At 40.6% G+C, this 16,319-nt stretch overlaps 1 protein-coding gene across 1 annotated transcript in view; it reads right to left on the bottom strand.

The window, feature by feature from the left end:
• agbl4 (AGBL carboxypeptidase 4) overlaps positions 1–16,319 on the bottom strand; it is a 252,890-nt gene that overhangs the window by 36,221 nt on the left and 200,350 nt on the right. The gene's annotated exons all lie outside the window — the stretch shown is intronic.

Consider the following 16,319-nt stretch of genomic DNA (forward strand, 5'->3'; position numbering starts at 1 on the left):
CTTTAATAACTACCATCACGCCTCCCAGCTATGTCTTTCAGTCAATTTTTCTTGCTTTCTATTCCGTTTGATTCTACCTATTTTCTTTGTCTCTCATCTCTTTTTTTTCTCCCCACATCTTTACAGCAACTCAGCGTCACAGTAGACACAGTCTGCAGCTCTGCTCACCGGCCTATACTCATATACAGAGAACAAACCACTTCTATTTGTCTGTTTGTGCATGGAAGAACTGTGTGTGTGTGTGTGTGGTCATGTGTGCAATGCGGGCATCAGTGCGGCTCGGCAGCAGCGACAATGTCATTCAGCAGTTTAGTAACAGGCCATTACCTTGTTAATACTGGCCTAATGGGCGGTCTGCTATTTTAAAACCACAGTCATGTTTGTGCCATTAACAACCACTTAGTGCTCCACTCAAATCAACAGGCCACTGGGACAACACCAAAAAACAATAACAAAATAACAAAGACAATGTGATAATACGCCCTGTCTCCTTATTAACACCAGAAACATAAGGAGTCAACCACATTTTGTGTTGGATCCTTTCCCAGTTTACACACAGTTTCCACATGTGAAAGGACAGAAAAACTTGTACTCTTAGCAAAAGTAATTATTTTAGATCTCAGATTTTAATTCTTGGCTGTTTTATTTTCTGTAAAACACAATGTTCACTGTGATTGCTGCTGTTAAAGATGGCTGCAAGGACATGAGATCCAATAAAGATCCTATAAAGATCCAATGGCATGTTGGCATGATCCAATTACAGACTACTTCTTTTCCTCTGCTTTTCTTTCACCTCCCACCTCTAGCTCCATAACACACAGACGTATGATTGGTACTGAAATTTTCAGCAAGATTGCACTATTCCTTAAGAATTTGAGAAAAGGTAAACAGGGTTCTGCTGCTTCTTTTTGCTCCCAACAGCAGCCTTTATTGTGTCACTTCAGCAATTTCTGGCATTTTTAGCCTTGATTGTTGTGTGTCCCATTTTAAGAGCTGCACTCTGCTCTCCTTAGCTAGCCAGCTCTTACATCAGAGAAAAATGTGTGCAATGGAGTCAGTAGCACTGTTTTAAACAGTGTGCCATCCAGAGGAACAGTCTACTATTACAGGTACTAAAGACTTGTCAGATGGGTTACATGGTGCTGTCAGATCACCCATAAAACAAAAATAGAGAAGGAATAAAGCAGTTTACTTGGTGTTAGTAACCCATGTTTACACTGGATACCAAATAGGCCAGAAAATAATTGACAAAACTCATTTAAATATTTGGATAAAAACTGAGATAAACAAAAATATGTACAGTACATTATAGGACATTAAAGTATCAATGAGAATCTTACTGTGATCGCATTTTTCAATTATTTAAATAAATACAGAAAACATGACAAACTATAGCCTGCAGCTCTTTCTAATTTCATTTTACCATCTCAAAGAGAATCAGCTTTCTTTCAGAATCAGTAGCTCCTCTCTGAAGTCTAAGAGGAAGCGCTGGGCGAGAAGTCCTGCAATGGAGGAACAGTCCATTTCGGTGCATCAATCGTTTACGCAGACTTTGAACTAGGTTGTGGGTATGTTCAGCTCTTTAGTGATTTCCAAAGCTTTCAGCCGAATATCAGCCCTGGTAATAGGCATTTCTTCAGTTCATTTTTCAGACAGATAGTCACACACTCTTCTGTCAAGCTTTTGAAAGCAGACCGTTTTGGGATGCTGGAAAGATTTTGTCTGACTCTTGGCATTTTTAGTACTGTCACTTAGGACTCGCCGTCTTGACAGTTGTTTGACGACTCTTTCTCATTGATCACCATGATCTTAAATTGGCATCATAAGTCTTTCAAGGTTCGATTATCTTAAACTACTTTTGAGACAATTTTGAGGTATGATCACTAAACTTTTTGTCTAAGATAATCACAGTGTCTCTCTGTCACTCTTGCAGTTGTCAGATGGATTTAACTTGTTAATGTTAAAAGGGAACTTTTGTTTTACAGACACCATCTGCTGTAATGACACTGATGCCTTGTAATATTATGCAAGACAAGCCCACTTTTGCAAATGTAATTTGCTGAATTTCCAAATGTTCTATATGTCTATTGTGATAATCTTGCACCCCCATTGGTAAGATAAAGACACACCCCAGTCACTTTTTAAGGTTTAAAATTGTGGAGCCTAGACCTAAATAATGTTTGTTGAAGCATCTACAGTGTGGTAATGCATCACGACTGATCTGACCCAGTTGGAGTGGGTTTCTTCGTGTTTGGCCTGGTACTTAGTGGGTTAGGCACACATTAGGCTGCCATTGTGATAGAGCAGAGTGCTGCCAGACTTTACACTATGTATTGATCATTACAACAGAATGATCAAGAGACTGTCGTTGTACAATAGAATCTCCTCCTCAAACTGAATATTACCTCAGCTAATTGATATTGATGGTGGATTTTGCATTCTAGCCCAGGCTGAAGTATCAGCATAATAAAACCAAGAAAAAGATTTAATTTGACCTGTGGGGTAAACTGACTGAGTTTTTCTTTCTTTCTTTCTTTTTGTTTCTGTGATTAAAACAGGTAAGAGTTATCCATCTCCCTCATCTCTCTGTAAGTTAACTTGAAAGGATTTAAACGCAGCATAACACCTGCTGTTAATACAACTCCCTGATAAAGCTGACATCAAATGTCTCTGATAACATCACAGCTTATCGCTGAAAATTAAATGACTTCTGGAATATCTCAAAAAAAAAAAAAAAAAGAATAGAAAAAAAGAAAAGATTTTTGGATTGTTGTATAACTGCTGAAAGAAAAAAAACGTGGGGAAGCTGGAGAGTGGGGGAAGACCACTTGAATTTAAATTAGAGCTTGAATTTAAATTAAAATCCTCATTTTTTAATGATATAAAAAGCTATAGTAGAGTAAACACTGAGATGCATAGTTTTAAGCAGCTGTATCACTGCATTCAAAGCATATACAGTGTGTGTCTACAGTGAAAATAAACTTCCACACTCGAAATTTAATGAGCATTGAAATGGTAATTGAGCTCATGACTCCTGTTTGCCTCTTTCTCCTCCCACTCCTGATTGGCTCGTCTGATGCAACAACTGCATGCTGGTTGGTTTAGGATTAACGTGGTTGCCATGACAACATGACGGCTGTAGAGCTGTGTTGGAATGGATGTGTGTGTGTATCTGTGTGTGTGTGTGTGTGTATACTTTGTTTGAAGTGGCAGGCCTTTTCAACAGCTTTGATCAGGGAAATGTTTGTAGTGGGGGCAAACCTGGAGAACAAACAGGACTTCAGAGAGATTAGCGATCGGTGGAACACACACACACACACACACACATACACACGCATGCACGCACATGTATACACACATACACATAGGCTGTCTAGAAGTCAGCTCTCTGAATAAAATCAGTCACACATAGACAGACAGCTCCTCAGCTGAAAATTACACTCTCTATTTTTCTCATGTGATGAAGCAAAGATGAGGAGGTGGTGAGTGGGCTATAAGGAGTAGCCATATCTGCTGGCTGACATACCTCTGTTCTTTCCTCTCCTTCACACCCTCTAGCCTGATGTTTTTGAAGAAACACGCCGAGAGCAAGTGATCTAGAGTACAACCTGTGTGTGTATGTGTGTGCGACCCCTGCAGGGCCAGTGTAAATTCATCAGTGCTGAGGAGAGGCCAGGTGAGTGCTTTAGCAGCCAAGGTGTGACACATGGCCCCCATGCTCCTCCATCATGCTATACTGAGCAGTAGCATGCGTGTCTGTGCGTCAGGGTGCCATATGTGTGTGTGTGTGTGTGTGTGTGTGTATGTTTGAGAGGACGAGTCAAATGTGTGAGCAAGGAGCTGTGATTTAGACAAATACACAGCGCAGCCCGGGCCGCTCCCGACCCCAACCCAGACGAACAGAATTGTAGCTATTCTCAGAGCCACAAGCACATTACTCAGTCCCCAAGGTAGGAGGATAAGTCATCCACTAAGGTCGCAGGAGGTGTTATGTTTCTCACTGCAAGTAGTTCAGAGTTTGAAGAATGGAGGTACAAGGCTGAAACAAATGGCAATGTGCTCCTCATCTCAGTTAGTAATCGGACAGGGTGGTAAGTCATGTTCCCAACTCCCAAACTAACATGGGGCATCAGAAAGATAAAACGTGTCAACGTTATGAAAAAAAATCCATAAAACAATCTCCCTCTGATCGGTCCATCCTAAGATTCACGTCAGACAGAGATGGATACTGCTGTATTTCACTTACAGTAGAAGCTCAGTGGCTTCAGACACAGCGTGTCTGATTTTGAGAAAATTTATTGTGAAACATTTATTAACGTTTCAAAATTGTCTCTCTAGAGATGACAGGACTATTTCTTTTGAGGTGGAACTGGTAAGTTTGATGGATGTACACACACACACACACACACACACACACACACACACACACATATATATATAACATAAAATAGTAAATACTTAAAAATGAACCAAGTAAAAGTAACAAGACTCTAAAACCATGCTAGTGGCACTGTGAAGCTGTATATGTAAGGCACTGAGCTAAATGCTAATGCCAGCATGCTAACAAACTCACAGTGACTGTGCAAATTAAATTTTGTCCTGATGATACGGTTAGATGAAAAATTAAAGGACCACCAAAGTTGTTACAGTTTATCCTGAGGGCCACATAAATGTGTGTACCAAATTTAGTGGTGACCCATTCAGTAGTCATTGAGATTTTTTACTCAAAACCACAAATGTAAACTTGTGGAGGTGCTAGAGGAGAATTGAGGGGATCACCAAAAACAGTATCTTTAATCCTCCTGGGGACCAGGAATGTCTGTACAAGATTTCAAAGGCAATCAATCAAATAGTTGTTGGGATACTTCATTCAGGACCGAAGTGGTGAACCACCTGACTGACTGTCACTGACGTCCCTAGAGCAATTTTAGCATGGCTAAAAATAAACCTAAAGCTAAAGTGCAGTACTAGCTACCCTTTATCTCTGAAATGCCAAGAGATAAAATGAATTCTCTTTGCACAAAAATAATGACAAAGCTACTCTAAGTCCCTGCACAGAGATGTCTGGTCACTCTTAACCCTGAATTTAGTTCTATTTAAATCATTAATTTATGCAGGAGTCTTGCAAATGAACTTCACAGAAGAAAATAAATCAGGAACACAAACTTTAGACAGATAACCACAACACCAAAGACAATCCATTTTTTTTTTTCTAATCTAAGAGTCCTTTCCCCGTTATTGAAGGAGGAAGGCTGGGGGAGGTCGAGAAGCAGGGAAGCGAGCTGGCCTGATCACACCCTGAGAAGTCAGCCCTGAAGGAGCAGATTAGAAAATGGTGATGCAATATTAATTGGTGATGGTGCGTGCCATGGAGTACAGGGTTGTCCAGGGTTTGTCTCCCTAAGGACAGGCTGTCAGGAGCTGAGAGAGACAGGCGGGATGAGTCCCTGACCTTGTCTGTCAGCTGGTGGAGGAGAGGAGGGCTGGGAAAGGAGACCCCCAGTCCCACTGACACTCAGATCAACACTCTGCCAGTCTACGGCAAGCCTGCTGGGACACGCCCCAACAACAAAAGACAGACAGAGTGACACAGTGAGGGAGATGGACAGAATGAATGTGAGCTCCACAGTGGAACATGAAAATGATAAATATGCTAAACTTCATTCACATTGCACGGAGGGGTCCATAGTATTATACAATACTGAGTCGATGGGAGAAGTTACAAATGTAATTTCATGACATTGTAACTTCTCATTCACAACACTGACAGCTGAGCAAAGAAGTGCAAAGATGATGCACTAAAAGAAAACTAGAAAACGATATGTAGAGATCAAAGTTGAGAAAACAAGTCTTCAATATATTTATGTCACCTTTTATGTTATGTTACTTTGCACTCATTAAAAGGAAAAGAAGTTCTACAAAAGTGATTTTTCTTTATCATGAAAAGAGAGTCTGTGTTTAAAGACTTTACACTGTGGTTTGTACAGGGTCAGAGAGTTTATGGTATGGGAGGGGGCAACAGCATGACATGGTAAATGTTTAGTGATGGATGACACTGATTTGCCTAAACTGCCTGATAAGCACAGGGGACCATTTAACAGAGTCTTAAAGTGGTCAATGAGGATAAATAGCATGGCCAAAAATCAGGTGGGAACAATATGGAGCATTGTGGGTTAGTAGCTGAGGTACAGCCAGATTAAACACCAAGACTCACACCTACACATAACTCACAGATTAAGCTGTTAAGATGCCAGTTTACTTCGTCAGATGCTGAGGTTTCAACTTTGCACAAACATTTGTCCCTTACTTGTTTGCAAATTGGCACAACACTATGAATGCCTTCCAGGAGAGAATGTCTGAAAATGTATATTATTGTATATTATTATTATTTTCACCCCGCCTTCAAGTGTGGCTGTTCAGAGCAGCTGTAAACACTTCTGCCTCCTAACCAAAGTAGGTATTTTCCAGCATAACTCTTAGTGAGAGGGTGATCTGCTGGTCTGGGTGACCTCTGATGATGGGAGGATGTCATCAGAGACCCAGATAACAGGTGAAGGAGCCCAGAACAGACATCCGCTTTGCTTGTGCAGTGGTGACAGTTGGGAAACCTTTCCTCTTGAAACCTAGTCAATAGCTGCAAATGGACCCTGGTCCAGGAATGGAGATGGGTTTGGTGTTGTGACAGAAACAATGGATGGGTAGTTGAAAATGGACAATGTAAGAACCAATAGTGTTTTTCATAACAGTAGCCCTAGATGAGGAACTCTTACAAACGCACAAAGGGAAGTCTATAGCAAAATTGTGCTCAGCCATTAATGATCAATGTGAAAATGTATCATATAACATATACATACATGCATGCACATACACAAATACACACAAAGCAAAATGGGTGAGCAGCATTACTGACAAAGATCACTGACACTAAGAACATTACAGACAGAAGCTATTTAATGATTTTGGATATCTTCCTTACATGGTGTGAAAACTGTTATTTCACACAGAGGCGATGGTTGAAGAGAGGGAGTGAACGAGGCAACAGGAGCATATGGGCGAGAGCCACGTGTCATCTGGGGACACACAAACACTGGACACATGTCAGCTTCAATTAACCCTCTCCCATCTGTCTGTCTCTTCTCCTCTCGCTCTCCCTTCCGCTTACCAGGATCTCAACTGGGTCAGACAGTGCGGCAAATCCCTACATACAAGTAAGAAAAACACCACACCTGCACAAAGAACGAGAAACTTTAACCCCCCCTTCCCTTGTGTCACACCAAATGCAAAGTCCTATTTTTTATCTTTTTTTTGCTTAAACCGTCCCCTGTCAAAACAGCTCTACCATATTAAATTATCAATGCTATGGACCTCAATAATTCAGGCTACCCAGCACTGTGTTATGCTGACAGTGTCGTGGAGTTCCCTGACATACTACTGGGTGTCCCTCCAGAGAGCTTGTCTAAGTTTCCCTGCTCTGCAATCAGTGGCAAACTCACCACCGCTGCCAAAAGGTTAACAACAGCCAATGAATGTAGAATAAGGAAACGCACAATGGTATTTGCAGCAACATATTATCCTCTGAGAGCACCAGTCTTTACAAATGGTATGCCAACAGAGGGGCTGGGGAAATATAAATAGACAAAAAAAGACAAGTGACGGACGCACACAGATGAAACGAAAATAAACATGTTATTCTTCCCTGTCTTACAACCTCTTTTTGTCCTTTTAACCCTAATTAAATTCAACACCAGATTACAGTGGCATCAGTAGCACACATCCTGCCATCCAGAGGAATAAGGCTGTTGATGTGTGTGCCAGAGACAGAGTGAAACGTCACGCTGTAACGCTATTTCCCTGAGTCTGACAAATGAGGCCCCGGCTGCGCTCCGATGTTGGCAGTTACCTATGAAAGAATGCATCAATCCAATTGGCTCTCCTGTCCCACCTGTCACACAGCCTCAGATTTTCCCTCCACTTGTGGCGTACGCACACGCACACACACACACACACACACACACACACACACACACACACACATACAAAAAACATATAAACAGGAATTACATGTCACAGACACGCCACTTCTCCAAGTTCCCATCCTCCGTTCCTCACCAGTCTTTTCTCATCCACCCCCAACACCTCATGTCAGATCCCTTCCTCTCCTTCTCCCTCTGCCTGTCCTCCCCTCTTCCTTCCCCTCCTCACCCTCAACCCCCCCACCCCCCACCCCCCAAATCTGAGATCAACACCTAGCTGTGTGCAGGTGCAAGGCTGCTGGCAAACTGTCAGCTTGAGTCTCCTTTACTTAAACACACACACACACACCACACACACACACACACACACACACACACACACACAGCTTGGCTCTGACGCAGGCACTTCCCACTCTGTGAATTGGTCTCCACACAGCAAGCTAGATCACACTCTCACTGTCAACACATAAAGGAAGACTAACAGTGAGTGTGCTAAAGGTTGGAAAACACTGGCTGGGGACACGGAAGGAAAATAACGCAAGAAGAAAAAGGAGAAAATGGATTCTCTTTGAGCTAAATTTGAAAAAGCCTTTATTAAATTGCTTACTGTGGCTTCAAAAGTACATTTTCAAATATTTACATGTTCATGTAATTCAGCCACACAGACACCTTCATTAGGGGGCTGCAAACCGATCTCAGAGACACAGAGCACAATTTCAAACACAGTGAACTGTTGTGTGACAACCTGTGAGGAAGGAAGGAGTCAGGTATATTGAGAGCCTATGAGAAAATTATGAGAAAAACTTAGTGACGAGCTGAATAACTAACTGGGTGGAATGGATCCTATGGAACAGAGTCAAGAGGGACTTTCTACTTTTTACTGCATTACATTTATTTAACAGCTATAGTTAGTAGTTACTGGTACTTTACAGATCAAATGATTATACACAAAACCTATGATAAGCTTATACAATAATACAATGCATTGCTATAGGTTAATCTATGGAATTGTATATTAAAATTAGCTCTACATCAACTAGCTGCTCATAAATTGCTGCATATGCATTGATGTGTAACTAATAATAATCCAATATTATAGACTGATATCAATATTACACTGACAACAGCCATTTTTATGCATAATGGGAACTTTTACTTTTACTTACAGAGACTTAAAGTACATTTTACCGCTTATGTTTATGTTCTTTGACTTTGGGTAATATACTGAGTGCAGGACTAGTGTATTTGTGCTGTGGTATTGCTACATGTACTTAAATAAAGGCTCTGAATACTTCTTCCACCACTGAATATTTCTGTTTTGTCTTCCCCTTGTATTTTTCAAAATTCTAGTTTTAGGATTCAAGTATCCTTATGGAGTAACTTTTCTATTCTTTTGTATTTGTTAAAACTTGTTTAGTTTTGTAAATCTAGCTTAGTCATCAAAAATACAAGATTAAACAGAATAAATTATTATTAATTAAAATATTAGAAAACTAAGCAGAGATTAGCAATCTCAAAACAATATTGTTTGTGCAGTGCATGCATTTCCTTTATTTATTTATTTATATTAGATTTTGTTCTTCAGCGTTACCTTTTGAGGGTGGATATGATGTATTGTTAAAAGGTTAACAATAGCCTATGCCTTTTTCAGATCATCATCACTGTATGAACTTGTATAATTATAGTTATGAACTAATCTCTATTTCATGATTGCAGCCCAAAATAAATGTAATTCTGTTATATTTATACAAATCAAAACAGAGCAGATTAAATTAACTAATTATTTTTTTTACATGTAGTGGTAATAAAATCCTTCATGAGCCAGTGTCCTATTGGAATATTTATATCATGTTAGCTAGCTCCAGGCACCTACAGATCACAGTGTGGTGCAGAAGAAGAGAACACACACACATACACACACACACACACACACACACACACAGACACACACACACACACACACACTAACATTATGAGAATAACCCTTTTCTGTGATTGCAAGAATAGACTGAATAGATAAGATTTAGTGAGATTAATATCAACGTTACTGATTGAAAATTAAACTACCAAACATTAAAGATATGCTGATTTAGTGTTAATGTACCGGCTGGAAAGGTAATTAGGTATAATAATTGATTCCTTGTGTAGCACCAATACACACAAACTGTTACATGCACACACATACATAGACCGCGTGGTGACCTCTAGAGCTGTGAACATGGAGTTGGTGTCAGTCTGCATGGCCTAGGGTCATCTGACAGCTCTAAACAAGACTCTCATTAACACCAGGCCATTAAGAGCACCTGCTGGCAGCGTGTTTCTGTGTGTATGAGTGTGTGTTTATGTGTGTGCGTCTCAGCCATGGACTTGGGGTCCAGGCTGACACTGACGAGGGCAGACAAGTGTCAGTTCGGTCCTCAGACGTGAATCCCGTCAGATATGAGAACTGCATATAGCACTCAGAAATACAGTGATGTAAGATGTGAAAGGTTGACGGTTTTTCAAAATAAATGAACAGTGCAGACGTTTTACAGCAGCAGCAATCTGTGCGCTTCATTTCTATCTATCTACTAGCCATCTGTATTTAGTGGATAGTGATATTTAACAACATTTCACAACAGATAAACTCAGAGCTCTGTTACGCTATGTTTTCATCATACTTTGGTATGATGGGGGCAGTTTTGAGAAGGTGAAGTGGGAGAAGATGATTTTGATTTTGGTAAAATTCTTGTGGAGATCCTTGACTGAATTTAAATGATCATGTTTGCTTGAAAAATGGGACAAGTGTAGACCGTACTTACAGCACCTCAACAACAGCCTTGATGCTTCCAGATTCATAATTATACCTCATTTATGTTTGAGTAGAGGCCAATATGAAAACCACTAAAAACATTCTTTAGTTGTTCTGTCGATCCATGTTTTGCTTTGATTAAGCAATTTAATAAGTTATTTCAAAATTAAATGTAGTGCTCTCTCTCAATTTAAATGGTAAAAAATGTAACAACAGTATACAACATTTACATTTTAACTGACTGTGTCGATTACCTCTTACACCAGAGGACAAGTAACATGGTGAGCTACATAACAAAATTATGTTTTTACATATTGGATTCACTTTTCTGTTCATTGTTGTGATGTGTTTAGTTCTTTGTTCTTTGTACATTTGACATTTAGCTCGCACATCAGTCAAAGGAATTTAAGTTTAACAGCCGTGTAACTTCCGCCTCTACAATCAGATTTACTTTTTATGTTAATACTATAATACAGTGTTTAAGAATGTTTGATTCTGGCAGATAAAGATGCAAATGAACAACTAATCTTTGAAAATGTTTTGATGTTTCCACCGATTCAAGTGAAAAATATTAGTCCTATTGTCGAGATGAAGTTGTGGATAGTTTCTTACTACAGCATGAAATGGAAGAGGTAGAAAACACTATGCATCTCATTATGAGGAGTGCTCAGTCAACACTTAACAGTTATTGACACCACTTTCTTTAAAAAGAATAATCTGCTGGATTTGAGAGAAATTGCAAAATGACAGTTAATCCATGTTTTATGATGTTTATTCTCACAACAAACTGAGTGCTGAGGTTTATCTAATGGGAATACTGACATTCATGTTTAGGCATGTGTGTATGAGCATGTTTATATGAGGAGAGAGCGCATTTGAGTGTGTGTGTGTGTATTAGAGGCTGCATGTGCCAGTGCTGTCAGGGTTTGCTAGAGACGGTATAATTTATCACACCTAATTAATTATACTCCAACACCGAGAAGAGTTATCCTTGTCGCTCAATCGGCTCCCCACTCTGCCTCCCTCTGTCAGACGACTGGAGGAGAGACCCAGATAAACTTCCAGAGCCTGAAAACACCACCAGCCATTTTTTTTTTTTGAAGTCTCCCTCTCTTCTCAAGGCTGATTCGCCATGCCTGTTTAGCTGGCTTCACATTACCATTTAAATAAAGAGGCTAGTTAAATGACCACTGGTAGAACATAAAAAGAAAAATTAAATTGTTTTTCTTTCTCACGGCACTTTATGCCTTTCTCTTTCTAGCTCGAGGTCCTCATCGTTTCTAATTTGTTTCATGTGGGGGGTACAGTTGATAAACATATGCAGAAGAATCCAAATGCAAAACGAACTATTCATCTGTGATTACAAGGTAATCTAATCCCTTTTATGGATAACACTGACTCACAAAGCCAAGCAGACTTGAAGCAACTCAGGTTTGTTCATTTCTTGAGGAGAACTGATTATGATCAACAAAAAAAAAAAAGGCATGAACAACAACATAAGTTTGTTTCAAAACGGGCCACATGGTTAAAAAGGATAATGTCAAACTATAGAGCCATACTGAAAACTACAACAGACCAACACAAAGACCTCTGGGGCCTGTACTACTACACTGTTAATAGTACAGGTCATTTTGTGTGTGTCTTTTTTAAGTGCTTTAAACTGAGTTTTTCCCATCAACTTGATGTGCTGGTTGTAAGTGATCAAGAGTCAGATTCACAATGAATATGAAATATAAATGCAAATATTAGTCTTTATCACTCAACTATACATGCAGGCTACATGTTATTTTTGTTTCCAGATCCTTTGCATTTTCAGGTAAATGACATGTACCTTTTTTGTTTTTGAGACTAGGAACCAATATGTAAGCTCAAATCAGGCTATTTGATTCACCACAGTCTAAAAACACATGCCCCCGATTTTTTTTTATTTTTATTTTAAAAGGGGATGGTGAATCACACAGTGATCTCTGCCTATATTTGTGGATCTATATATGCTAACATGGATGTAGTTAGATCTGTACGTACACAGCCATCATCAAGGAGGCACGCAGATTGTATCAGACACAGATTGATTGCCCTTGAAATCCAGCAGAATTGCTTAGCTTGTAACAAGCTTTATTTACTACATTAAATTATTATTAAAATGCTATTAGCACAATTAGTTGATTTCCATTTTAAACAACACATCTATGATGAGAGAGAGAGAGAGAGAGAGAGAGAGAGAGAGAGAGAGAGAGAGAGAGAGAGAAGGGACTGGTGCATGGAGGACAGCGGAAAAAAGGAGAAAAGTTAAAGTTACAAGAGGAAGGGAGCAAGAAGCAAGACGAGCAGAGGGAGGAGAAAGAAAAAGAGGATATGGGAGGAGAGGTGAGGTGAGTCAGGAAGGAGAGAGGCGACGAGAGAGCAGTGGGAGATGAATATTAAGCAGCTGTAGTGATTAGGGTGGTGGTGCAGAGTGGCACTGTGACAGTGACATTGGCTGCCATTGGCAGGCCCTGCCATGGTGATTCACTGGAACCTGCTTCATTTGGGCCATAATTAGCTTAAATGTTCAGAGAATGAAAAATTCATCATCGCTTTGAATCTTGTTAATTGGGGGAGCCGTCTGCATTAATAGAGGCCATTTGTAAGCTCTATGTTTAAGTATGCCTATATGTGTGTGTGTGTGTGTGTGCGCGCGCATACACAGGTATGTATGTGTGCATCTGAGTGTAGCAGGGCTCAGTTTTGCATCTACTTACCGGAGGGGCTGATGGGATTCCAAACTTTACCAGTTTTTTTTTATCATTGAAGCAGCTAAATAAGCTTCTTAAAAATGATAAGGACCTCTGAATAACGCTGACAGGAGAGAGAAATTTAACAGCCACAGTCAGCATATCTTATCATACATACAGCTAACTGACAATGTAGGGACATGCAGCTGGATGACGCTGTAGGTGGATATAAACTAAGGTGTGTAAAGAGCAGGGAAAGCAGAGACACTGTGAACCTGACTGGTAGCTCATCAGTGTGTGTGAGGAGCGACGGCAGAATGAACCAGTGATAATTTCTTGTCTGTTAACCCTGCAGTCACTCTTCAGATAAACACAGTGGCAGAGAGGGGAATATAGGAAGAGATACTGTATGATTCAACATCATTACCGTCAACAGAGATAATATAATGAACACACTTCTTGCATATTTTGCATACAGATGTGTGCTCCATGCTGTAAATGAATGCTGTGTTGATTATGTAGAGCTGCTTAAAATGGAAAACAAATCTCTAAGAAATTAGACAATAAAGTGCTTCATACACAACCACACTAACAGCACGAATGAGATTCAATTAATAGAGTATAAGCTTGATTCTTTTGTTAGTTTCTAATTATTTACAGTAATGGGAAAGCTTTCCATGTGTATAGGGCAGAAATATTGCAGGATGAGCAAACTGAGGGGGTCAAATGGAAAAAAAAAAAAAGTCAGTGAATTGTTTCAGTCAGTGATGGACAAACTAGACAAAACATTGCCCAAGAGCAAAGACAGACTCATCACCAATCTTGCCAGTGCTGTTTAACCCACTCATGACTTTGCATTTGTTGCTGAATATCTTGTATCCTTGACTGTTACAAACCACCATGTGCTGTGGTGAGAAGCAGCACGCATCTTGCAGCGAGGCTGGAGCCAGATCACCGTGATAGTATAGAACAGCAAGCCAGCCGAGACAGACTGAACAGCCTGCAATCTAGAGCTGAGTGTTGAGCTTTGACTTTAAGCTTGTGGCCAGCGTGCCATTTAGTTTAGGTCAGCCTGGGTGGCTGCATTATATGGAGTGTGTTTCATATTCAGTAATAAAACAGGCCACCGCGTGTCCTTCCTCTGAACGAAATGCGTGTGTGTGTGTGCTGATGGAAACATTAAACCTTGCTACACCGAGGTAACATATGCACCCAGTGCACCCTCTCTGAACTTCCCCTTCCAGAAGGCAACAAAAGGTGTTATATTTTCACATTCAAAATGGCAACAAAGTCATAAAGAGGATGCATTACTGCTACCTATTATGCAGCGCTGCTGTGTACACCGTGTCTGCATGAAAAGCAAAAGGTGGACACGATGAATCATACAATTTTCCAAGAAGCTCCATAAAAGCACTGAAATGACCATATTCATTAGGTTGGGTGTGTGACATAAATACAATGTCTCCCCTCTATACTGCAGTGTGCGAGGAGGACACGGTGTTTATGCGACAGACAGCGAGGCTGCGGAGCCCAGCCCAGTCTGGACCAGCTCAGCCCAGCCCAGCTCGACCCAGCCGGCACTAATCCATCATCACCACCACTGAATCATCGCACTGCCAATAAAGCCAGGCGGCAATACATTACAGGCATGTGGCAGGCTTTAGCGATAATGACATTGAGAAGTCCCCTTGGGCTGTAAGAAAAGCCTGGGCACACGACACACTTGCTTACAGAGGCAATAATATATGGAAATGCATTGGCGTGCCAGACGGGAGCGAACTGGTGACATGAGGGAGCGTGTAGAGAGCTCAAGTCTATTCGGAAGGAAACAGGGGGAGGAAATGGCTTTCACAGTGACCACTTCCTATCAGTTTCCAATGTGGACTCAACCAAATCCAGCATTCAACGATGGGGCTCATTTTAAATTCAAGCCTCTCCAAACAAGCCATCTTACGAGCAATCTGATATGTCAACACTCTATTTCTGTCTTATCTTGCTCTCATGCAGCTGACTCGATACTGCAGTATGGTTTGGACATGGGACATGTTAGATACAGTGCTGCCAATCATCGGCATGCTGTGTGGCACAGAGGCAGGCCAGCAGCATGGGAACTGAATGAATAAACACAGTACAGTGTTATCTCGTGGCTGACATTGAGAAATCTCTGCCTGTTAATCCCTCACCTCCACTGCAGATGTGATGCACTCTGAAAACACCACAAACTACAGCCAAAGGGTTGCCAGACTGATTTTTGTGGTGACAGAAGTTAACTACAGAGCCTATGACAATGGAAAGCTGGTGTCAGATATGGCGTGAAAAGGCACTAAGAGCTTACAAAGCCACACACCAATCTGTGTACGGTGGAATGAGCTGTCAGAGAAAGAAACACCAGAGCTCATCTGCCTCTGTCTGTCTGGAAATCTGTCTGTCTTCACAGTGTCAGACTCCAGGGTGAAGCGTTTTAAAAGTAAATCTCTAATGCTGAATGGCAAACTCAAACTCTAATTTTAATTTTTGCATTGAAATTAAAAGTGTACCGGGGTCGCGGTGTGCTGAGAAATCTGCATTAGCCTAGAGGTCACTAGGGTTTAATGAAACCCATTCAGCATGTGTGGCCATCAATTTGAAAATAAAAACTCCTCTGACATCAGTTAAGTGGTATTCCAGTGTAAAAAAATAACACCTTTAAAGCTTGAAGCAGGTTTGTGCTCCAAGTTATTGGCCAGATTTAACCCCGATTTGGTGATTTTAAAATATACAGATTGAGGTGAAAATATCGCCTGAGGAAATTAAGTTACCTCTCGCTCTGAGCCCCCTGTAACTTCCAAAAATGTCTCTTAC

This window comes from Lates calcarifer, linkage group LG17 (genome assembly GCF_001640805.2).
Source record: "Lates calcarifer isolate ASB-BC8 linkage group LG17, TLL_Latcal_v3, whole genome shotgun sequence".
Taxonomy (NCBI): Eukaryota; Metazoa; Chordata; class Actinopteri; family Centropomidae; genus Lates; species Lates calcarifer.